Here is a 15328-nt window from a genome sequence, read left to right as displayed (position 1 = left end):
GTCGCGGGTTCGATATCGTTTGCTCGAAGCCCCCCTTTTTTTAAGATAATGGGGAACGATGAACATTTAATAGGTCATAGCCATAGCCCTTCTAGTTTTTATTACAAATCGATACCCCTTTGGACTCTACATCAGGGGTTGCTCGTCTCCAAGTCCAGATCAAAAATATTGAACTGTCTTCAAATCCCCTGCAGCCAGTTAAATACCACTGTAGTAGGAAGAGAGGGGGGACTTACTTGAACCTGCTGGAGGGCAAAAGAATTTGACGATACCAGCTTGAAAAATATCAGATGAAATTACGTCATCTCTTCTGTTATACAGATTTATGTCTTAATTGCTGTTGAAAAATTAGTGACTTTAGTTAGAGCTTGTTCTTACCACCTAAGAGCACACTGCTTGCGAGCCTTTACTATAGTTTGTTTATCTTTGACTAACTCAAGTGAGTTAAAATTCTTTTTTTCCTTTGTCAGTACAGTGGGTTAGATACAAAGGTGACTTCTCTACGTTATTTTGCTTCGTCTAAAAAAAAAAAAAATCGTAGTCTTTTCAGAGCTAACACTGGAGGCCGACTTGATGCTTTAAAAATTCAATTTGCTAGTATTTTTGCATAGGCTGAAATTTTAGTTTTGAATTAGTGGTACCCGCACGGCTATGCCCGTAATAGAAAAATTAAAAGGTCTTTTGGTTCGCCTGCATATTTACGAATAATGGTGAATTTTATCGCCAATTGGCTTCTACCCATGTTATGGTTCTACGTTATGATAATTTCGTATCTCGCCAATTGGCTTGTGCCCATGTTACGATCCCACGTTATGATAATTTCGTAATTTACTCGTCCATCTTATGATAGTTTTGTTCTTAAAATTGGAACAGAAAAAGAACCACATCGAATTTTCGAAAAATCGCTTCGAGGTGCACACCCCCATGCTACAAACTAACTTTGTGCCAAATTTCATGAAAATCGGCCGAACGGTCTAGGCGCAATGCGCGTCACAGAGATCCCGACAGAGGGACATTCAGCTTAATTATTAGTAAAGATTATACACATTAATTTACTTGTAAATTTCAAAACGTTAATACTAACACATATAATAGAAACGAAGACGTAACAAATACAATAGCCCTACAGACAGAAAATCTTACTTTAAGATATAGTTGGTTTTAAACGGATGGTGGGAAAAGTGAAAATGTTTTCATGCAAAAAAAAAAAGTTAAAAGATGATAATTGTACTAATTAAATTAAAAAACGTCAACTTTTATTTTTTAAATAAAAAGTGAAGGAAGTGGTTTGAGTCTAGATTTACTTTATACAGGAAAAGTACCACAAAAAAATGTGAATACGACCAATAAAAATGATTCGGTTAATGATTGAAAAATTAATTAACCAAAATTCTCTGGCAAAAAACTAAATGCAATTTTTAGTGTACTGTATTAAAAATATTTATGGCGAAACAATTTCATATGCTGGAAATGACAGGAAATATGAAAAAAAAGTATTTGGGTAGGAGAAAAACTTTAAAATGTTTATGCATGCACCGGAACAAGCATTTTTACGCTAAAATTTTATCGCATTTGAGAAAAACTCGATTCGTTTTTTGTACAGAGCTTCAAAAGAAAAATATAACGTAATCTCTACGAACTTTAAACGCGTATCTCGGTATTTCCATTTGTTGATTTCACCAGGGCTTTTTAAATTGTTTCAAAATCCAAAAAGGCAGAAACAAGATCGTTCGCTCGCTTTTCTTTCTCTTCCAGTGGGGAAAAAATGAAATAAATTGGAAAGAACACGAAGAATAAGTACCAAAAAAAAAAAAAAGAAATAAAAAAACGACTTAAAAAATACATGGGTATGTATTAAAAATAACAACAAACATTTCAAGTATAAACACATCATAATTTTGTCTTCGACTTTTTATGCAGTTTACAGAAGAGCTGAAACTAATTCAAAATATCGAAACTGAAAGATGCAGTTCAGTTTATAGAAGAATATTTTAATTTTAAATAATTTATCATTGAAATTTACTTATTTAATTCTATATATCGTTTATGAAATAATAAATATTTGAAGTACATCATTTTAGCTTCGTCATTTTGTAATACTTGTTTTGACGAATATGTAAGAAAATGAGAATTTTTGAAAACATTGATTGTTAAAATTTGGAGTCCAGGCAAAAACTAAAACACCCCAATAATGTATGAAAATAAATTAATTAAATATATGAAATAAATGAAACTTGAGACAGCGTTGTTTTATAGAAACAGAAAACCATGAAATATTTAATATTTATAAGATTAAAAGAAAGTTTCTGGAACTTTAATTTTCATATTTATATTGTCTTTTTTTTAATACAGTACTAACAGGGGAATGAGGGAGTTAAATGAAAAGGCAGTTTTTATTTTTCATCAGAAAAATATTTATAAGGGCACTAAGCTTTCAGTTTGAATTGTTACATGTTTCAACACATTTGTTAATTTCTAAGGGTTTTTATTTTTAATGAAGCTTTCTGTTTTATTACGTTATTCAGCGGGCTCTAAAAAAAAATACTGTGCAACTATTTTTGTGGGAACATTGCATTTTCTGACCTTTTATACATCTAGGCATCTGGAAAACATTTTTTCTGTTAGTTACTGAATGTGGTAAACGAAACTTGATTTCTAGGCATCTTTCAGCTTTCGTCCTGCGGTCTATTAATCATAATTCAGTTCGAAGAGAACCTTCAATTATCCCGTCATCACGAATGCGGAACAAACGGTGTTAGTTTTTGCGTACATAACAACAAAAGAATACGAAACGTAAACTGGTAGCGAAGATACCAGTTTAAAATTAGTTTAAAAAAATAGTATAATTACACATATGCATAGTGCCTATGTCACTGTGTAATAATGTACCTTTCATATGGTGAAAGAATTTTTCAAACAAGTGCAGTGGTTCCGGAGATTACTCGGAACATATAAATATACAAAACCCGCTCTCTCTCTCTCTCTCTCTCTTTATCATATTAGTATAGATATACCGCAACAGTAAGAAAAATAATATTTACAGAAAAAAAAAACTATTTGCAAAATTGATTTTTTTTTCTTACAACAAAGAAATATCTGTAAATTTGACGATATTCCATACTAAACCCAAGAGGACGAGATTTCTCTCTAGAAATTACATCCTACCTTGGTGATAGGATTCAACGTTCTCAGAGTGCTGCTCGTATCATGATTCGTGACAGATAATGTGTCGGAAGGATAATTTTAGTCGATGCAAAGAAAAGAGAAGCCTAAATCTAAACCAGTGTCAAGCTGAAACTATGTTATTTGAATTCCGAAAATAAAACGTCAATTTAAAAAAAAATGTCCATCGAAATCAATAAACAAAAATAATAATAAATTCATATTTATATGCCCTTTTATTTTTTCTCCTCCTCATAAAAAGTAGGATTTTTTAAAAATGAAATTTAAAAACAATAAACGGAGACAAACATTTTTTCAAGAAAAATCTGTCCTCCAAAGATAATCTCAAGTAAACACATGGTTAACTTTTTTAAAATCCCGTAAAAAATAAAAGAAAATTTGCCCTGATATTGCCTAGCAGTAAATTTTAAATCAAAGAGCGCAATTAGTTACGAGATAAGATTAAAAAATAGCTATCAAAACTTACAAAGCAAAGTAAAAAACAAAATTGCCAGTGCCTCATATATATATATACATAATATTTGCGCATCATGTATCTTAGATAAATTTAATATAAAATCACGATTCAAAACAACATTAATGTATGTTTCCATTTCAATGCAATTTTACTTAAGTTTTCTTTATACCGAATAATAAAATGGGGCGTACGTTTTTATTTATTAATTGGTTTTTTATGCATAAATCATTTTACAGCCAGACACTTTTAAAAACGAAAATGTGTTTTTAACTTTATTCTTAAAGCAAATTGAAAAATTCACGTTTTTCCCCCTTGTAGTTCAACATTAAACATTATCGCTTATATATTTAAAAAATTATTTTCATAGCAAACACAAATTAGAAAAAAGAGTAACTATTTTTTCAATAACATGAAAACGATCCCACAATCAGTTTCATATTTAGAAATTCTTTTTTTCATTAACTCTTGCAAAAGAGAGAGAAAAAAAACATAACTATAAGCATTAAAACGTTTTTACGAGATTTTTTTTTTCTTTCCTATCATGAAATATGCAAGACGAGTAAATATCTTTTAGGTATTAAATATTCATCGGAAAAGGAAAATAATTATCTAAAATATGAACTGAAGTAAATATTAAACTTTCATCAACTATGAATAAAGAATAAAAATACATCTAGCTAAAAACCCGAAAATTGAAAAATATTCTTTTGATTCTAGAAATGTATTAATATTCAATGTAAAGTTGCTTTTTAGCTGAAATAGAATTCATCTCCCAGTCGTGATCAAATTTTCAAAGGCGAAACACTAAGAATCTTCTTCAAACAATGCCAGGCCAAGAGAAAAAATTATTCCATAAACATTATTCAAATCTTTTCTGTTACTTCAAAATTGAAATTTGCAGCGAACGCGAATGTTCATGAAAAAAAGTATTAATACTTTTCAACGAAGCTTGTTTTTCGCGATACGATTCTTTTGCATCGAGACATACTGATGTTTAAAGAAGTCGCATGCATTGTAAACATTGTTTATGCATCGTGATGTTTATTTTGGTACATACTTTAGGAATATGATACACGACTCCATCGAGCGTTGATGATTACAATATTGTCAAAATATATTTGTGAAACAGAGCGGATCTTGAATCATATAAAAAAAACTTAAAGACAGCAAAATAAATATTAACATTTTTCTGTATGTTTTTTTTTCAGAGATACAGTACTTGAAGAAGAGGCTTGTGTTACAAAGTGAAATGTACAATCTGATATTCAGGTGCGTTTTTATTTTCAAGTGTAGTGTTGCTTTTTTTTTTTTTTTTTTTACTAAACTATAAAGCTTAAGTTTCAACAGTAAAGCTTTGGGAAAATGCTCAAAAAAGACTTGAGAAATTAGATCTTTTACTTAACACTGTACTGGCGTACAAGTATGCTGGTGACTGAAAAGTTAATATTAAAGTTGACCTATTGTGCTGTTTACATTAGCACGTTCATGTCCCGTAACATCTTTAGCAAGGGTTCTTATCTGACGAGTTTTTTGAATTATCCGTTCGTAAAGCTCGCCCTCCCCCACCCTCTGTAGAGCAAAAAAAAAAGAACCAACAAATATTTTTGCTTTGAGAGCGAGATGCATGCTGTTCTGATACTTTTAAGCATTGTCTCCAAAAATGCTGAAAATCACATAACAGCAAAAATTAACAATATCTATAAATGCATAGCTTCGCGATAATAATGAAATTGTCTATATCATATGACTTACTACAATCAACATATAACTAAATGGAATTAAAATATAACGGTAACAATGCGACGTAGTCAAGGTAACATAAGTGAGGAGATATTGCTTTTGTAGAAAGCATTATTCCGTTTCCGCATTCTTTTTGTATTTCTTTTTACGCATTTAGCTGCCTGAACAGAAGAAACTCCAGCAATGTCTCATTTGATCATCAAAGCATGGCCTTTGCATAAATTGGCAACACTTCTCAGCATTGTCTTATCACCATTCCGTCCCGTCAGTAGTAACTACGTGTAATGTTGAAAAGTTGGGTCTTTTTATTCTGCAACGTTTCATTCATTCCTATGGGGGAGTTTAGATTTACGAATCTGTGTTAAGAACTGACGAATAAAGCGAAAAAGTCATGATGGAAATACAAAGTGTTTACGACTTGATACTGAAATAATTTTTTAATAATCTATTACTGGTTTTAATAATCCATCACCAGTGAGCAGAAAATATATTTGCGCTATGCTTTCAGAAATAGCACTATGGGGTTGAAAAAAACGCTAACAGGTAAAGGAGGGACACTGAAAACATTCGGTCAAATTTCAGCAAGGTATACTAGCACTAATAAAACCACTTACAGTTGTAACAATTTGGAAAACAACATTAAGTACGGAAGCTACAGCTACGAGTATGTCTGGTAACATTATTCATTTTATGTACTAACTGCTGACTCTGACGTCTCAGAGACGCCATTGCATATCAATGATTTAAGCTTAAAATTTTAATGCTCTTAGTTGTCTTATGTGATTTTTAATAAAAATGTGTCATTAAATATCTTCGGTATTTTTGAAACCAGTTTTTAAATATTTACAATGAACGATTCAAAAACATTAAGTACAAAGTCGGAATATCACGTTCTGTAAATTGGCCGCAACAAGTAAGACACTAAAAAAGTTACGGCATCGAAACTTAGAGAGTTTTATTTATAATTATGTTTTTAAATACCTCTTTACAAGACTTTGTGCATAAACGTCGTATAAACGCAAAATTTTAAGTAATTAGTGAAGCTGCAAAAAAGACCAGCTTTTGAAAACCGAAGACAATAAAAATATTATGCAAATAAAATGCTGAAATAGCTGCAGTTGTATTTACGTGTCATACATTTATTTAAAACGGAAAACTCATTTTCCTTAAACTAAACAATAGCACTTACTTGAAGTAAAGGAAGTCATAAAAGTGTTAAAAACCCAGTTCATAAAGACTGCAAAATGAATCTTTTTGGCAAATTTATGGCAATCGGTGGCGAAAACAAAGGAACCGCGCAGAAGTAAAAAGCCACTTTTCTCGAAAAAGAAAAGAAAAACCGGTCAAATGCTGCGTATTGTATAGGTATTTCCAACAAACTGAAAAATGACGTTTTGCCTCGCTGAATAAAAGTGACCGTTTAAAGTAAATACAGTCACCGCTTATTTCTCTACAATGAAACAAGTGGTTACGTCTTAGAATTTATGCATTTTAACTCATAGATGAAATGTACTGATTTATATATGCACTGCATATATGATGTAGATATTTCAAAGTTATATAATACTTACACATGTTAAAATTTTTATTTTGCGAGCTATTTTATACAGATTAATAAAATTATGGAATAGACCTGCAGAAGAAGTGCATGTTGAGCAACAGTCGAAAAGCGATTTTCAGTGCAATTTCTAAAGGTGCACATTAAACTTGGTAGAGGCAAAATGAATGAGCAATTAAGTAATAAATAAAAATCAATTATTTCAATAATAGGAGGGAGGGAGGGAGGGATCATCTAAAAAATGTACCTATGAAGCAGGAGTTCAGTGTACAACTTTTGTTTAGTTTGAAGAACTGACAAAAAAACCACAAGAAGGAAATGATAATAGCTAATTTTGTATTTCTTCTTTTTGGTAAGTCATTCGTTTTATAGCTTCATAAGTAAAACTAATTGCATAAATCCTAATAACACCGACTTTTTTAAGAATTATTTAAATTGACATGCTACATGTTCGATTCACAATTTAAAATATCGGATGCTCTTGAATTATTGAATCTTATAAAATACTCGTGATATGTAATGTCCCCATTTGTTAGAATATCGAGAAAAGAATAATGAACTATTGCAAACCGTTCACTGCAAATTTAACAACAGACCCTTTAACAAGCCTTTTATTGTTGGCTTCATTTTGCTTAACACAAGCCGATATTTATGAAGAAAATACAAAAAAATAAAAAAAATAAAATAAAATAAATAAATAAATAGATAAAAAAAAACATTCCGTAAGCCAGAGCCAAAAGCGGCTGCAAAGGATTATGCCTTGTCTGTATACTTAAACATCAGAAAATGAAGTCTTTAGATTGTTGGAAAATAATTATCACAAATAATTGAAAATCTTGCAAAGTAAATAAAGTAAATTATCCGATTCGATTGCAACAAAAAAACCATTTGAAATAACATAATGCAACTTAGAGAAAATAAGAATGCTCCATTTCTCATTTTTTCAACAATGAACGAATATTTATTGGAGCGCAAAGTCTAAGCTTTAAAAACATTTATAATGCTAACTGTGGTTGATTTGAGGCATTTTTTTTAAAATTTGTTTTATAACTATATCATGAGATAAATTAATTCTAGCGTATCAATACAAATATGCAGAAAATAAACATCCGTGTTTATAAAAGGGGACAATGTGAACTCATTTCAAGAAAACCAAACTTTTTTTTTTGGTAGTCGCTGTAGGAAATAGGTATGCAACAGTAAAGATTCCAGAACCTATAATTCCCATTTTTAGAAGGTAATTGCCCTTACGGAATTTTAAACAACTTATTCTTTTAGACTTAAAAAAAATGCATCTGACTCGTCTGAATCACGTAGTACAAGTACAAAACCTGATTATATACTGAAAAGCAAATAGCCCTTTTATACAAGTGATTTAAAATAAAAACAAAATTCTCAAGCTACAGAAAATGTAATGGAAATACTATAATAATGGTAGTCGTTTAGTTGGAAAAATACTAAAGACGTGACAATTCATCTGTGACGTCTTTTAACTTTGCACAACTTTGTTTTTAAATGTAGCATAAAAACCATCTGACTCGTTATTACAGACGATGAAATCTAAATAGAATGATACGCACTATATACATTGTTATTTCGATAGCAAACTATATCCAGGGGTGCCCACCTGGGGGAGGGGGGTCATAGCGTAGACTGCGCCATCAAAATTTTTAGGGGAGGTGTTTTGAGGGTTAATTTTCCGTTTTTGGAGGGCTCTTGCTTTTGGGGAGTGTTCGCGATATTTAGGGGTGGGGTGGGGGGCTGTGCGCCTTTGCTCTCAAAGAGGTGGGCACCTTTGCACCCTGTTAGACCAAATAACTAGCGGACCCCTCCGGAGCTTTCAAGCAGTTTCAAAAACAGTCTGCCTATAAATCATAATGTGTTTATTTTGAGTAGCATTGATATAATTTGGCTACACTGTTAGATAAATTTGTTAGTTCTTTCCATATAGCCGAAGCACAGAAGAAGTTAGGAAGACTAACCAGGAAACCACAAAATAGTGAAATAAAATGAAATAAGTAGCAATGGAAAGAGCAATGTAAAACTTGTTTCTGGACGCATACGTTATTTGCCCGCCCGTCCCTGTTATCGAAATAAGAGGTATTACATTCTAACGAAACTAAGAAAAGTTGCAACATAAAAAATTATACAAGTAATGAAAATCAAGCGCGTTCGTGCCTAACGGTCAAAATCAGCAGAAAGTCTTCAGTATAATGCCCACAGTCCAATCATAATTTACTTCGTGGAAAGAAGACGGTTCCTCCCCCCCCCCTCTCCATTGAGGCCTCTCGCCTATGCAGACCTGGATCAATCCCTCGGTATGGCATTCAATATTTCGAGTGCCACTATTAAGGTGCAAGTATCATGGCACAGGGAGTTTTGACGCCTAGTTTCACACCAAATGTAAGCATCTAGTCTTCACGAAGAGAAACTGCACTATGAGTTTACCATAGCCGAGTAATTTTTATCGATACTATGCGGCACCGGCGCAGATGAATTTTCTCCATTTAGACAAGAGATCAACAGAACACTTGAACCGCGGGTTCTAAACTGGTGACAAAGGACGTGCGAGGACTACGCCTGATTGCTTTTTAGTAAATGCAATGAAGAATGACGTTATACGAAGACATTTAGGAAGCCATAAAAATATTATTAAAAGCACACAATTTACAATCTTTCTTGTAATAATTATTTAAACGTGGCACCCTATTTTATTAATTCCTTATCGCAACCGATTAAAGCTCGCCAGATCGATTACAAATCTCCCGGCCAAGAGTCTTTTAAAAGTTAATTGGTGATTAAATGCTTCAAAATGTTAATGCAGTAAGAGATGAAGTGATTTTCAGAGCGAAAACTGAAGATTAAAGAGATATTCAAAGAGAAATAAATGGAAGTTATTCCGAAAGTCTGCAGGAAAATACGACCAGATAATTGTTCAAGTGTAAACTAAAGATAAAGTTAAAGCAGTTCAGGGAGAAAAATGAGATTCAATACAGTAAAAGATTTTTTTTCCTTCATTGGAAGCAAATGGAACTACTTTTTGCACGAGACACATTTTCTCAGATTTCAACTAAAACAGGAGAAAGTAAGTTTTCGGAAATTGCGAAAAAAGTATATATTTCTTAAAGAGTAGACAAGCGTATTTAAGAGAAAGAAAGAGATGATCTCACTGATTTTAGGCCTGCGTATGGCATTTAAATGCTCGAAATATACAGGGTGTTTAAAATTTATGTGTGATAAAACAATACAGGCATGTAGAAAGGGTTTAAGCAAGCATATTTCATAAAGAAATCTGTTCGTATTTGTTTCCTGGTAACCACATTTTCCAGATTTCATGAGTTTTTTTTTTTTTTTTTTTTTTGTGGCCAAACTAAAAACATTGTGTACGACATACAAAAAAAAAGTTTAATAATATATGGTTGCTTGATTTTCTGTCTAAATGGGAAATGGGCATACCATTCCAGACGTTTTACGAATGTACGCCATCCATGCGCCAATGTGATATTTGTCCAGCTATTAATGTTTATTCTTCCGTACAACTATATATGAAACTACTTGATTGCAAGCCTTTGGATTCTAAGGTATTTTAAACAACTAACATGTTTCGCTTTCTTTGTCCTTTTACTTACCTATGAATAACATTGCTTTACGCGGATAGCATTTAACACTGTATTTTTGTATCTGCTTCCCAAAACAAAATCTGCCTTCTACTGACTTCATATTTTTTACATATAGTTTAGAGCCGACCGATACATATATCAGAGGCGAACTGGCAAGTTTTCCAGTGCCGGAACGTCGATTAGAAGTAATGGAGCACTGAGTCTACAAAAATTTTACTTCAAAGAAGGATACATTTCAGTATTGGAACGGTGTCCTAGTGCATTTCGGCACCCCCCTCCACCTGATATATATATATATACAGTCGAACTCACTTATAAAGAACCCTGATTTAACGAAAACCCGGTTTTAGCTAGGAAATCAGGAAGATTTGGGTTTCAATGTTAAGTCTACGGGAGTAGAACTCGATTTCCTTTCACACTTGTTATAAACGAGTTTAACTATGTATCTCGAAGCTCGGAAAGAATGCACTCTGGTGAAAGATAAGAAAATTATTTTGCATTATGATTCCAGTGAGGAAAGGGTAAGCGCTCTAAGCGCACATGAGTTGTGCAGCTAGGAAAGTGTAAAACCGTAATTCACGCATCGTTGAGATATAAAAACGTATCTATCGCTTTCGTTGGACGGTGTTGTCAGTAGAGACGACTCTTACACGTAACCAACGGTAGTACGAAAAAGTTGTCTGACTTTGAGAAGTGGCGTACAGTAAGCTTCAGAAAAGCAGGTTGGTCGATCCCCGTATTGAGCCAGTTGCGCATTCAGGGGGGGGGGTGTTATTTGGGAGTATAACCCCACTGAGACTTAGATATTTCCTTTTTGACGAAAAAGACTAAAACTACCTCCCCCCTGACTCTCAAGCTTTAACCATATCCCTCTCCATTTTTTTTCTTCTTTCTAAGCCACTGCCGGAATGACAACGAACAGTTCCGTACCAACATCGATTTGACTTCATTTACCTACCACCTTCCAGGCACCCGGTTGTTTTAAGTTCCATTTCGAGGCGACTAGCCGATACTGGTACACAATGCTGACATGCATTAAGCATGCCTACCTCAGAGACACACGTCAAGAACTGTTGATTGGAGTTTTGCTAAACTCGGACAAGGTAGCGGCTAGGCTAACGGACTGATTCAGCATTTGTTGTCAAGCGGCTTATTGCAATTATAGCTTGACCACGTGAAGATGACGTATGATCAGGAAAGGGAAACGGGACCACTTCTTTTTGTGTTCATTTTTATTAAAACAGGTAAGATCAGCTAGAACGTGCAAGCAGTAAGGTTTTTACTACTTGCGCGATCTTGCTAATGATTACAACATGAAGGGGTACGTTTCATTTGCCATCTCCATGTGGTCAAGCTATACACAAGGTGCGGTAGAGTAAGAAGCAATTTGTTGCAACGCATAACCACCCCTTTTAGTCTTCCTTTAAGAAAATATTAACATTACGTGGACAACATATTTACGCCGGCTGAACTGGCTATGCAATCAAATCAACGAAATGTCACTAATGAGCAAAACAACACTCGTTCACGTACTGTACGATTCCCCCGACAACGTATTCAAGGGTATGACGTACTCCCATGGTCTTTCAAGTCACCAGACTTCGTACCGATAAGTCACGTTTAAACAAGCATGGAAGGTAACTGCAGCCGTCCCGGAATATTACTTCTGTAGCAAAAACCGTGTTTGCATGTACTAGTTTTAAACCTTTGATAAAAAATTATATAAAGCGCTGATATCAAACCCCTGAATTTTCAAAAATGAACAAAACTCATTTACAAGATTAATTCGGTTAGTGTTTAACATTTGCAATTTTTATTATAATGAAAACAACTGTTTGTGCTTTTTTATTTTACTGTACTTCTAACAAAAAAAATCAGTGTACGAACTCAGGCAGAAAGTAGAAGTACTAAAAAAAGAAAAGAAATACTTATTTACCAGTAAAAATATTCACAGTACGTTATTTTGCGAAGTACATCTCATGGATGGGAAATTTTGAACAGTAAATATACGACAATGGCTTATTTCAAGATCATGCACCTGTTATGACCCTTTGCGAAAATTATATCAGACCGTGGTTGGTATGAAATTAAAATCCCATTTAATCAGTCGAAGGAGAAATAAAAAAAAGATTTCTAGTATGGTTAATGCTTAAGTAAACTTAGAAATCCACTGCAATTTATTTGAAGCAATGTGATATCGGGTGCGTGATCGTTTACAATAGTTTGATGATGATGAAATCCCAACAATGTGTAAATTCTTCAAAACTTTAAACGACAGCTCATAAACGGTTTACGGCAGTAGATTTTTACTTACGTTATATGGTGTTCGTGAAATTCCTCCGACGTTCAAGAAATTTTATTGCCTATTTTAAACAAATTCTTATCAAATACCTGCAAGTAACGCAAGATTCACGGTAGATATTGTATAGCGTTGTACATGAATGTAAACAATCACGTTCATGGCAATTCTACGTAAAATTTGATCCAAGTTCTATCTAATGTATGAAGGTAATATGATGTTCAGGAAAATTTATCTGTTTCTAATAGTGTTATTACAGGTGCGCGATTGTATTATTACGTTCTTGACGGTTTTGATCAAAGTAAATTTAAGCGGATAAAAATAATAAAAATTGCTAGAAACTTTGATTAATGTTCATCTCTGATAAGTTATTGAAATGCCAATATCAGCAAATTTATGCAGATGTTGATCAAAGTCGGAAACAATGTTTTATTTTCTGAATTATATTGACGGTGATCGTGAAATCGCTACTGTATTCAAGAAATGTTATTTCTGATTTTAAACAAATTTCCATAAAAGTACTTCAAGTAACGCAAGATTCACGGGAAGCTTTAGTAAATATTCAATGGTGTTGTACAACAATTACGATCATAGCCACTTTTCGGAAATTTTGATCCTATTTCTGTCTAATGCATGAGATTAATAGAATTTTCAAGAAAGCTTATTATCGGGGTCTAATAATGTTATAACAGGTGAGTGATTGTAGTGTTACGTTCTGGACGATTTATCACGGAATTTGATTCAAGTAAATTGAAGTGGGTAAAAATAAAATAAAATGATAGAACTTTCGACTTAAGTTGAAATCTGATAAGTTATTGAAATGCCATTATCAACAAATTAATGCGTATTTTGATTAAAGTTGGACAAATAAAACTTTATTTTCTGAATTTTATTGACGGTTTTGACTAGCGTAATATTGTGCACATGAAATTAAGAACCGTAAAAAAAAAAAAAAACGATATATATATTTAGATTTAACTGGTATGAAATGCATAAACATAAAACAACGTTCCCGTCCAAAAATATCTTATATCTAGATTATCTTTATTTTCCCAGAGTGAGTCGGCTATTACATCCACATTTACTTGTTACTGAACTGGAAGAAGGTGATTTAGGTACGTGAGAGTAATTTTGATGTACGTTCGCGGGAATTCAAATTGAAAAACATAGCTCGTTTAAGATGAGCAGTGGACAATCATATCAAATAAATGTAATCGAAACAAAATATTTGCAGAAACTTTCAAATTATCCATACTTTTTGTTTTTTATTATGAAGTTTTCAAAATAAATCGCGTAATCCGCAGCAAACGAGTTATCTGTAAAAATCAAACCTACTCCATGAAGCTTCGCAATCATCATATTTATGTTGCACATACTATGAAATTCTTTGCACATGCTTACGCTAAGTTCTTTTTTTCCCTATTTTACGTATACATTAACGATTTATATACGTTTTCTAATGATGGAACCGATTATTGAATGACTCGTTAAGAAACACAAAAACTTAACTCATTTTCGTTCACATTATAAATTTCTTTACATTAAAAAAATAAGTAGTTTACCATCGCAGATAAAATCTCAGTCCTAAATAACTACTCAATCTGAATGTGAAGTTAAAAAATGAATACAGTGTACGAATTAGTTGGAGTTGATATAGTAAAAGCAACTAGAATCTATCATTAAAAACTTGTAATAAAAGGATGGAAGCTCTGAATACCTTAACAGGGGAGTTTAGGTGCATCATAACAAAATTTGTTTATTATCGGATATCCGAATGTAAATTTGTTATTGTAGTCTATTATTTTATGTTATCAAAAGCTTTAAAAATCAAAACAGAAGAAGCATTTCAGGAGTTAGTAAAATGCAAAAAAATCAGCAGCTGTTGTGAATGAAGGTAAATATCGGTTTGTCACACCAACAAATTGACGCAAGAACACATTTTTTAAAAAAAGTTTAAACAACTAAAGTTTTTACTTACCCCATACACACAATTTTTTTCACAGTCCTTCTACATCTTCCACCACACCTCAAACCGCAAAAATCTTTCTTTTTATAGACGATCTACGAAACTGAAACTGTTCAGGACTTTAAAGAAGAAAGAGTTTTATCCACAAAAATCTTATTTCTCATAGGATCTCTCGCAATAAGATTTATATATCTCAGCCTTCCACGTGCGCTACGAATCTCTCAGAACTACTACCGATTTGAAACGCATACGGCAGTATTTACATCAGAGATCCTAGCTTAGCAGGTAAGTGAAACGGCTCGATAGTACTCCACGTTACCCTAAGAGCGAGACTTCCTGAGACGCGTGTGCTGCAAATAGTCAGTCCTATGCTCAAATGCCTTCCACGGCAGGTGAGCTTGGAGTGTAGGGAAAAAGAGCGGCTCGCGGAAGGGATAGGGAATTTGAGGCATGCGTAGGGATGGCAGGCCGCCTCCACTTTGCAGTCGGTTGGGAAGACCGTCCC

General features: G+C 33.1%; 1 protein-coding gene across 2 annotated transcripts in view; it reads right to left on the bottom strand.

The window, feature by feature from the left end:
- The window catches only part of LOC129219260 (CUGBP Elav-like family member 2), a 542217-nt gene extending 527091 nt beyond the window's left edge, over positions 1–15126 (bottom strand). For both annotated transcript variants that reach the window (XM_054853587.1, XM_054853590.1), the window contains exon 1: positions 14836–15126. The gene's annotated coding sequence lies outside the window, so the exon portion shown is untranslated. The remainder of the gene's footprint in view (positions 1–14835) is intronic.
- Positions 15127–15328: the final 202 nt, after the last annotated feature.

The sequence above is a fragment of the Uloborus diversus genome, chromosome 3 (genome assembly GCF_026930045.1).
Source record: "Uloborus diversus isolate 005 chromosome 3, Udiv.v.3.1, whole genome shotgun sequence".
Classification (NCBI taxonomy): Eukaryota; Metazoa; Arthropoda; class Arachnida; order Araneae; family Uloboridae; genus Uloborus; species Uloborus diversus.
The sequence above is the reverse complement of the archived record's forward strand: the minus strand, read 5'-3'. Positions and strand labels throughout refer to the sequence as shown.